General features: G+C 54.4%; 1 long non-coding RNA gene across 1 annotated transcript; it reads left to right on the forward strand.

Moving 5' to 3' along the window:
- The first annotated feature begins 1,559 nt into the window (after positions 1–1,559).
- On the forward strand, positions 1,560–7,954 carry LOC116563018. The gene is made up of 2 exons (XR_004274167.1): positions 1,560–2,007; positions 2,324–7,954. It is a non-coding gene; the product is annotated as an uncharacterized LOC116563018 (long non-coding RNA).
- Positions 7,955–8,300: the final 346 nt, after the last annotated feature.

Consider the following 8,300-nt stretch of genomic DNA (forward strand, 5'->3'; position numbering starts at 1 on the left):
CCTTTCCAGGCAATCCATTTTGCACAGTTCTGGCAATGGTTTCCTGAACCCAGTGCCTATCTGTATTCCAGCTGCCTCTGAGTTCCCAGGGACTGAACTGCTCCTCCCTTTACTACACTGTGTCAGAGCCCTGGGATCTCCCAGGGGCCCAGTGCCAGGTCACGTGCAGAGTGGGCCGTAAATACCGTCCCATGAACGAGAGGGAGTGGGAGTTGGGGAGGAGAAGGGTGATTCTGACAACTCTCATTTGGAGGGTGTGCTAATAACTCAGTGCTGTTGTTTCCCTGGGAGTGTGTTGGCCCGTGTTGAGTCTGTATCTATTTGTTTAGATTTATTTGCATGTGTTTGTACATGTGTTTGTATACATGCATCGTGTGTTTTGCTGTGTGGCTGTATCTCCGAGCGTGTGCATGACTGGGTGTGTATGTCTATGTTGCATTGCAGGTATGCATATGTGCTGTGCCTGTCTTTCTCTGTGTTTCTGCATGCCTGTGTGTCCAGGTGTATGTCACTGTGGGGTTGTGTGTCTGTCTGGTTTGTTTGCATGGGCGTGAGTGCTGCACATGTGTGGGCGTGTGCTGTTTGCACTGTCTGTGTGTGTGTGCACGTCTCCCTCTGTGTCTTTGTGTGTCTGTGTGCCTGGGGCCCTCCTTTGTGTGTCTTGCTGTGTGTGTGTCTGAATCTGCAGGAGTGTATTTACCTTCCCTGCTCAGCCCTTGCAGGGAGCTGGGGTGACTCGCTGCAGCCTGGTCAACTTAAGACCATCTGACTGGCAGGCAGCATGGGTTCCACACCCTCCTCTCCTACTCTGCTGTGCTAATCACTGGGTTATATGCAGATGGCAAATGTGTGGCTGCCAGGCTTGGAGGAGGGACTGTGGAGAGGGGTGTGCAGATGAGCAGACACCGAAGAGCGAAAAGACAATTTAAAGGCAGAAAGGGGGAAAACAAGCCTGCTAGGCTTTGGAGTTATGGGTGTGGGGTTCTTTCCAGAGGCGTGAATTTTGTTAAGAGGATGTGATGACTATGATGTCTTCCCTCCCCTAATCAAGTAAGAGTCTTAGAATCACAGGATTCTAAAATCTTGGAATTTTAGACCTGTGGAATTCTAGAATCTCAGCCGAATGCAACTCTAGACTCTTAGAACCTCTTCAAGGACTCTAATCCTCCTGGGATTTCGGCATCTTCATGTGCACACGCAGCTCTTCTCGTCCCCCTTCTCTTTGTATAGAATCCTGGCCAGGGAACGACCTGAGAGCTCACCCAGTCCACCCCACCCTGGCTCTGGGCAGGGCGGTTGAGATAGAGGTCCGGCCAGTGGGGACATTCTTGGGAGTGTTGCACTGGAATCGTTCCTGGCTCCCTTGCTGGACGAGGACTTGCCTGAAGGGTCGGGGGTCTCATATCACTCTCCCCACCGCCACCTTCCGCAGGGACTGAGTTCCTGGCAAAGACAAAGGCACCTGTGTTCCCAGGATCTGTTCTCAGCAGTTCAGGAGCTGGCACAGGCTGCAGGGGTGGGGAGAGTAAAGGGGCGGCGCTTGGCTTCTCTGGGCTCCTCCCAGCCTGGGGTGGGGGTGGGTGGCTGACCAGGCAGCCGCAGGCATGCTCCTGGATATTCAGTGGGATGTCTGCTTCCTCTTACTGCTTCAAAGACCAGACTATGTCCTCTCTCAGGAATCCTGGGAGCCATGGACTGTCCCTGAGGGAGGGCATTGCACTGTACTTTGAAACCCTCCAGGACTCACCCACACTCCTTAATGTGGCCACTTTTCAGGCACTGGCTACTAGCCATCCCCTCCCCCGCTCCCTCCCTCCCTTGCTCCTTCCCTCCCTCTCACGCAGGTCCAGCCGCAGTGAACTCCCTACTCACTTCGAATCTACTTGACTTCATGCCTCTGAATGTTTGTATGGGCTCGCTTTCCTCTATCTCTTCTTCCTGGTGCAAACTCTTGTTCATCCGTGGACTGCAAGCTCTCACTCAATTGTAAGCACCATGAAAGAAAAGGTTGAGCCGGGCGCGGTGGCTCAAGCCTGTAATCCCAGCACTTTGGGAGGCCGAGGCGGGTGGATCACGAGGTCAAGAGATCGAGACCATCCTGGTCAACATGGTGAAACCCCGTCTCTACTAAAAATACAAAAAAAAATTAGCTGGGCATGGTGGCGTGTGCCTGTAATCCCAGCTACTCAGGAGGCTGAGGCAGGAGAATTGCCTGAACCCAGGAGACGGAGGTTGCGGTGAGCCGAGATCGTGCCATTGCACTCCAGCCTGGGTAACAAGAGCGAAACTCCGTCTCAAAAAAAAAAAAAAAAAAAAAGAAAAGGTTGAGCTTATTTAATACTTTATTTCCCCCAGTCTACAACATTTGGCACACAGTAGGTATTGAACCAATGTTTACTGACTGACTGACTGATGTATGCTTCAAAGTCAGCTCATTTTCACTCTAAAGCCTCAATTCTCCAACCCCCCCTAGATATTTCCCTGGGGCCCACACCACGCCGAGAGTACCTTTGGTTGTGAGTGCTTGCCTACTTTGTCTTCTTCACCAGGCAGAGAACCTCTTGAAGCTGGAACCGTGTCTGATTAATCCTTTTACCTGTAGCGTCCAGTTCAGGCCCTGGCATCCAGCAGCGTGGGGTGCAGCAAATGTGGGGCCCTTGCCAGCAGCCTGGCTTGGTGACTTGAAATCCCCTGTCGGTCCCAACTGCATGCGCCAGTCCAAGCTGTTGGCAACATCTGCCTCAGAGTCTCATTTGCAATTACACGTTCTCAGGCTCTTGCCACTTAATATTTAATAACCAGGCGGCTGGCCTTCTCTGGCAGCCACTTAAGTCCCTGATTGCCTCTTGTCTGAACTTGGCCCCAAGTGAGGCAGGGGCTGCTTTGAGGTTAAGTGTAAAGTCTGTGTCCCGAGTCGGGGGCTAGCATAAGCCAGACCCTTGGGGATGGAGGAAGGAATGCCTGCTGGCTTGAGGCTCCTGGGTGACCTTACCAGGCAAAAGGCTGGTTGGGCATTTGCTCCAACTGGCTCCACCTTGCCTCCCCTGCCATGTAGGTCTAAGGCCACTCCTGGCCTCATAGCAGGGGAGGAGGAAGAGAGGAAAATTGTTCATGAGAGGGTCCCTGACTCACATCCGATTGGTCCAGGAGGAAGAAAGGGGGATTCCGCCTGGGCTGTGTCCCAGCAGGAAAGGTGGTTCTGTCCTGTGCGGCTTGGCCACCAGGAGCCAGGGCAGTCCCTGTGTGGGCCTGTGGCGCCACGGAGTTGGGCTCTGGCAGCTGTGCCAGCCTCTCCTGGCACAAGGCTGGGGAGTCTTTCCAAGTTGGCTGTGGAAGGAGATGAGGCAATGGTGATGACCTGACCCTAGGGATGGCCAACCCTGGGAAACCCTGCAGGCCCAGGGAGGTGTGTCCTCTGCAGAACTGCTGTGGTGAGAGGGTGGAGAGAGGCCAAGTGGCGTGCGAAGGTCACGGGAGGCTTCAGGAAGGTAACAGCAAGCACAGCGGCTCGGAGGCTGGACTCTGCTACTGAAGCCCTGAGGTCCAGAGAAGGACTCCCACCTGGAATCTCAGACTTTGGATCCCAGAGGGCATTTTACAGGGTCAAGAGACTGGCTTTCCAGGTCCCACTCTGCCCCTAACAAGCCCAGTGACCTTGGGCAAGTCATCCAGATTATACTGTCACCGCACGTGTTGGGCAGCACGACGGCCTTGGGGTCCTTCCTGCTTGGAGTCCTCTGTTCTCCCCTCAGAGCTCATTTGGCCAGCCCAGGAATCTGAGACCAGAAATGCTGCTCCGTTGGTCTGCAGGGCTGGTCCCTTTAGAAGGTGGTGCTTAGTATAGAACACGATGATTTCCCAATCGGCAGTGTTTACAGCACTTACTGTGTGCAAGGGGCCGTGCTCAATACGCCAGCTGCCAGCATACTCAGTCTCAGTCATCTGTGCCATCCTGGTCCTTTCCGTTTCCCTCTCCTGCTCATCATCCTCATGCCCTGTGACAGTATCTTTAAGACCCAGCCCAGCCCTGGCCCACAGTCTCATCCCACCTTCCCCTGCACTACCCCCTTAGACCACCATCTACCAGCCTCCTTTCAGCTCCCCTGCACCACCTTGGCCCCTGCAATCCATCCCCCACCAGCAACCAGGAGGCCTTTGAACCATGGAAATCAGACCACGTCCTTCTTCTGCTCCGAACCTTCAGGGGCTGCCATGGCGCTTCCAGTCAAACTGAACCCTACAGCCACGCGGCTCTACACAGCCAGTGCCTGCCTCTTCTCCGTCCTGAGGTTGTCTCGTCTTTGCTGCCCACTCCGCTTCAGCCACACTGGCCTCCTTCCTCTCCTCGGACGTGCCCCTCGAGTCCAACCTTGGCCCTTCAAGGCTATCGATGTCACCTGTGCTTTAGTTCAAATGCCACCTCTAGAGTATCCTTCCTTCAGTCTCTAAAAGACCCCTCCTCCTTATACCCCCCACTTGTTATCCTATTTTCAAATTTTATAGCACTTGTCACTTTCTCATGGTTCTCTTATTTATTTATGCGCACTCTCCCCCACCTGGAATGCAAACTTCATCAGAACCAGACTTAGTGCCTGCTGTTCCCTGCTGGCCCCCAGTGCCTAGAAGGCTCCTGACACGTGGCAGGGACTCTATGGGATTTGTCAGAGGAGTGATGACATGGCCTTGAGGGATGAGATGGAGTAGTAGTATCTCATTTAATAGAAAGCCCAGCGATGCTAGGTGCCTGTGCAACTTACCAGACTTGTAAAGGGTGGAGTTGGGATTCAAACCCCCGACTGTAGAGGGCTCCAGCATCTGCGCTTTTATTCAGGGGGCTGAATACTGTGGCCATGGTCAGAGCCTCTGAGTCCCAGGAACTCAGAGTTCAATCAGGGGTGAGGGACGGGGAGGCACTGGCACTGGCGGTGTCTGGCATGTGCTTCTTGATTTTGCCCCCATCTGGGATCCTACCTTAAGGTCTAGAATGAGGCCCAGCCTTGCCCTCACCCCTCTGCCCAAAGGCCACCCCTGCAGCTCCTGTCCCCCCTGCTGGCTTAGCTGTGGGTCAGTGAGCTCATCCTCTGCCCACCCTGCGGGTTTCCAACGCTCCCTCCCTCTGCCGCAGTCGTTGCTACACAAGTTAATGGAATAACAAGACACTTTACCCATTATCTGATGCAAATACCTTTCCTCGCCAGCACCAGCTCTACAGCTCAGATCTTCCTGTAACACAGCCCAAAGGCCTCCCGCTCCAGGCTCCAGACGAGGAGGCCAGGGCACCAGCCAGGCACATACAACCCCCTAGCTCGAGCCCTGGAAGGAGGAGTTAGCGATGTTCTGCTGAGCGAATACGGGGTCGTGGCACCAATCTTAGCACGTTTCACCGGTGACTGTATATTGAGGCCCACTGTGCACAGGCAGTTTGCATATTTCACCTTCACATGGTTACATACAATTCTGATCCTCATTGGGCAGTAGTGGGGATGAAAGGCACATCCAAGTCTGCGCAGCCCTCAAGTGGTGGATCCAGGTGGGTTTCATACCCACACCCCTGACTTGACCCTCTTCCTAACCACTTCCCAAGAACTTTGAGTGGTCCCATTTAGACCCAATTTCTCTAATTGCTCCATAGTAGGAGTTCTATTTACAGACAAAGAAGATGAAGGGGGTGGTAGTTTGCTCAGCCACATGATAGTAAGTGGGACTCTATGCCCAGGAAGGTGGATGTGTGAGTGTGGGGATGTGGCTGGGACAGGAGAGCTCCCAAAGCTTGCCCCCTGGGAAGCTCTGTCCTGAGACCCACCCCACCCCCGGCACCAAAACATACCTGGCCTAGTTCACATTCAGTGCTACAGGCGTGTACAGGGCACCCAACAGTCATGTACAGGGCATGTAAGCAGGCATGTGCTGGGCACTTAGCAGGTGCTGGGGTCACCCAGATCAAGGTGGACCTCCCCCAAACCATTGCATGAATCTCAGAGAATGGTAGGACAGATGGCCCCTCCCTGCCCACCTGTTGAGGATGTGAAGTTCTCCCCCACCCCAATGTGGCTGTCACACGCCATTTCTCTGAACACACCTCTATAACGTTGTGTACCCACTTCCCTCTTCCAAGAGCAGCATTCTCAACACATACCCAGAAAACTCCTACTCATCCATCAAAGCCCGTCTCTCAAGGGCGCCCCCTCTAAGAAGGCTTTTCTAACCAACTTCCTTTTTTTGGGTTAAAAGTCCCTTTCCTGTGCTTCCCAAGCACATGCAGGCCCCTTCCTGGGGGCACATGCCTATGAATTTCATAACCTGTGTTTGCATCTTCCTTTCACACTAGACTGTGGGCTCCAGGATGGAGTTGGTTGGAAGCAGTCAGATAGCATGCTCTGGAGCCTCCACCTGAGTTCTAATCCTAGCTCTGCCATTTTCAAGCGATGCACTGTTGTGCAAGGGAACTTAAGCTCCCTGTGCCTCAGTTTTCTCCTCTCTAAAATGGGGAGGATAATACTGTGACTTCTTCTATAGAGTTGTGCTGAGGATGAAATGGGAATGAAGCACCTAAAAGAGGACCTAGCACACAGTAAGTGACCAACCGACAGCCATTTTTATTGTTGCTCCGGGTCCCACAGAGCGGCTCTTCTCAGGTCTATTCTCCTGACAGGTAAGGTGCCAGTTCTGTCTAGGTCAGAATCGTGCCTCAGCCAGCGGTTCTCAAACTCCTGTGTGCTTCAGAATCCAGTAGCGTCATGTGAAAAATGCAGGTTAGCCAGTCACCACAGGTCTGAATGGGCCTGGGAATGGGCTTTCTAGAAAGCTCCCTGCATCCCATTCTGACGCAGGTGGTTTACAGCAGGACTCAAACCCACTGCTCTCGGGATCACCAATGAGACTTTGTCATGGGAGCGAGACTCCTGGTGACCAGCTCCTCCTCATCGCTATGAAGGGAGGTTTAGGAGGTAGCACAGTAGTTAAGGCCTTGCCAGGAGACCTGGGTTCAAATCCTGGCTTCCCTCTTCTGGGCAAATGGCTTCCCGTCATTTCCTTTTCTGAGACGTGGTGGTCCCACAGGTCCCTTCTCCCTGTCTGAGGGTTGGATGAGTGCTTATCCAGAGTGGACCTGAGACACGTTGCATACCCAGCGAGCAGGGGCGGCCACCACCTTCACCCTGCAGCAGTTCGTCTTCTGAGGCTTTGTCCCTGAGTGTTTTGTTTTCTGTGGATAGATTCTGGCTCATGTTCGTGGGCCTGCCCTGCATACAAATGCCAAGAGGACTGGCCCGCCCCTGGGATCTGTCCTCGCCTGTCCTCGCCAAGCACCCAGCTGCGAGTTCCCAGCAGGGCTCGGAAGTCCCGGGTCCTCCTGTGAAGCTGGGACCACCATGCTGGTCCAGCCTCCTTGGTTGTGGTCGTGGCCAGAAGCAGTCAGACTGCTGGTCCCTTTGAGAGCGGGCGTCCCTGGGAGAGTGGCCGCCGGGAGGTCTTCGGGGAAATTGGGCGCCACCAGGACAATTGGTCGCTGTTTGGGGGAGTGAGGTTGGCAGGCCCTTGGCCCTCAGCACTGAGCCTCTGCCAGGCCCCTGCCAAGCCTGCGGCCGGTTTCCCACTGCCTGCCAGTTTCAGGGCCATTCGGGGAGGGGGCCCAGGGGAATTCATTGCTCCTGTCTTCAGCATCTTTGCTGGGGTCCAGGAAGCCTGGGCAGTGTCCATTCTCAGAAAGCAGGTCAGCACAGCCACAGACATGCTCTGATGATGCCCACTGTCTACCAGGCTAGGGGCGGGATACTTAGAACCAGCCTTCCAGATGCCTTAGAGACCCCTCCAATGGGCTGCCAGGGGCCTCACAGGCCATGGCAATGCAGAAGGCCTGGCTGGCTTGAGCCCTGGGTGCATGTTAACTCTGGGTGGCCCTAGTCAAGTGCCTTGGCTGGTGAAACAACTGAACAAAGCCTCTACCCCCCTGCAACTTACATTCTCATGAGGGGAGGTGGGAGTCAAAGCTGTGACAGTGCAGGGGAGAAAAATCAAGTGGGAGGTGGGGGATGGACACAGGGTGGTGGTGCAGGGGTGATTTCTTCCGAGAGTCAGGGAGGGGTCTCTGAAAAGGTGACATATGAGCGGAGACAGGCAGCTATGTGGAGGAAGAGTGTTCAGGCAGAAGGAACAGCATGTGCAAAGCTACTGAGCAGGGACAGGGCCTGGCGTGTTTGAGAAAGAAGGCTGGGAGGCTGGTGTGGCTGGAGCAGAGGGAGGGAGAGGGAGAGGGGAGGCAAGGAGGCCTAAGCAGAGAAACTCCTCACCGCCACAATTGT

This window comes from Sapajus apella, unplaced genomic scaffold (assembly GCF_009761245.1).
Source record: "Sapajus apella isolate SASKATOON/1434 unplaced genomic scaffold, GSC_monkey_1.0 scaffold33, whole genome shotgun sequence".
In the NCBI taxonomy this organism is placed as follows: domain Eukaryota; kingdom Metazoa; phylum Chordata; class Mammalia; order Primates; family Cebidae; genus Sapajus; species Sapajus apella.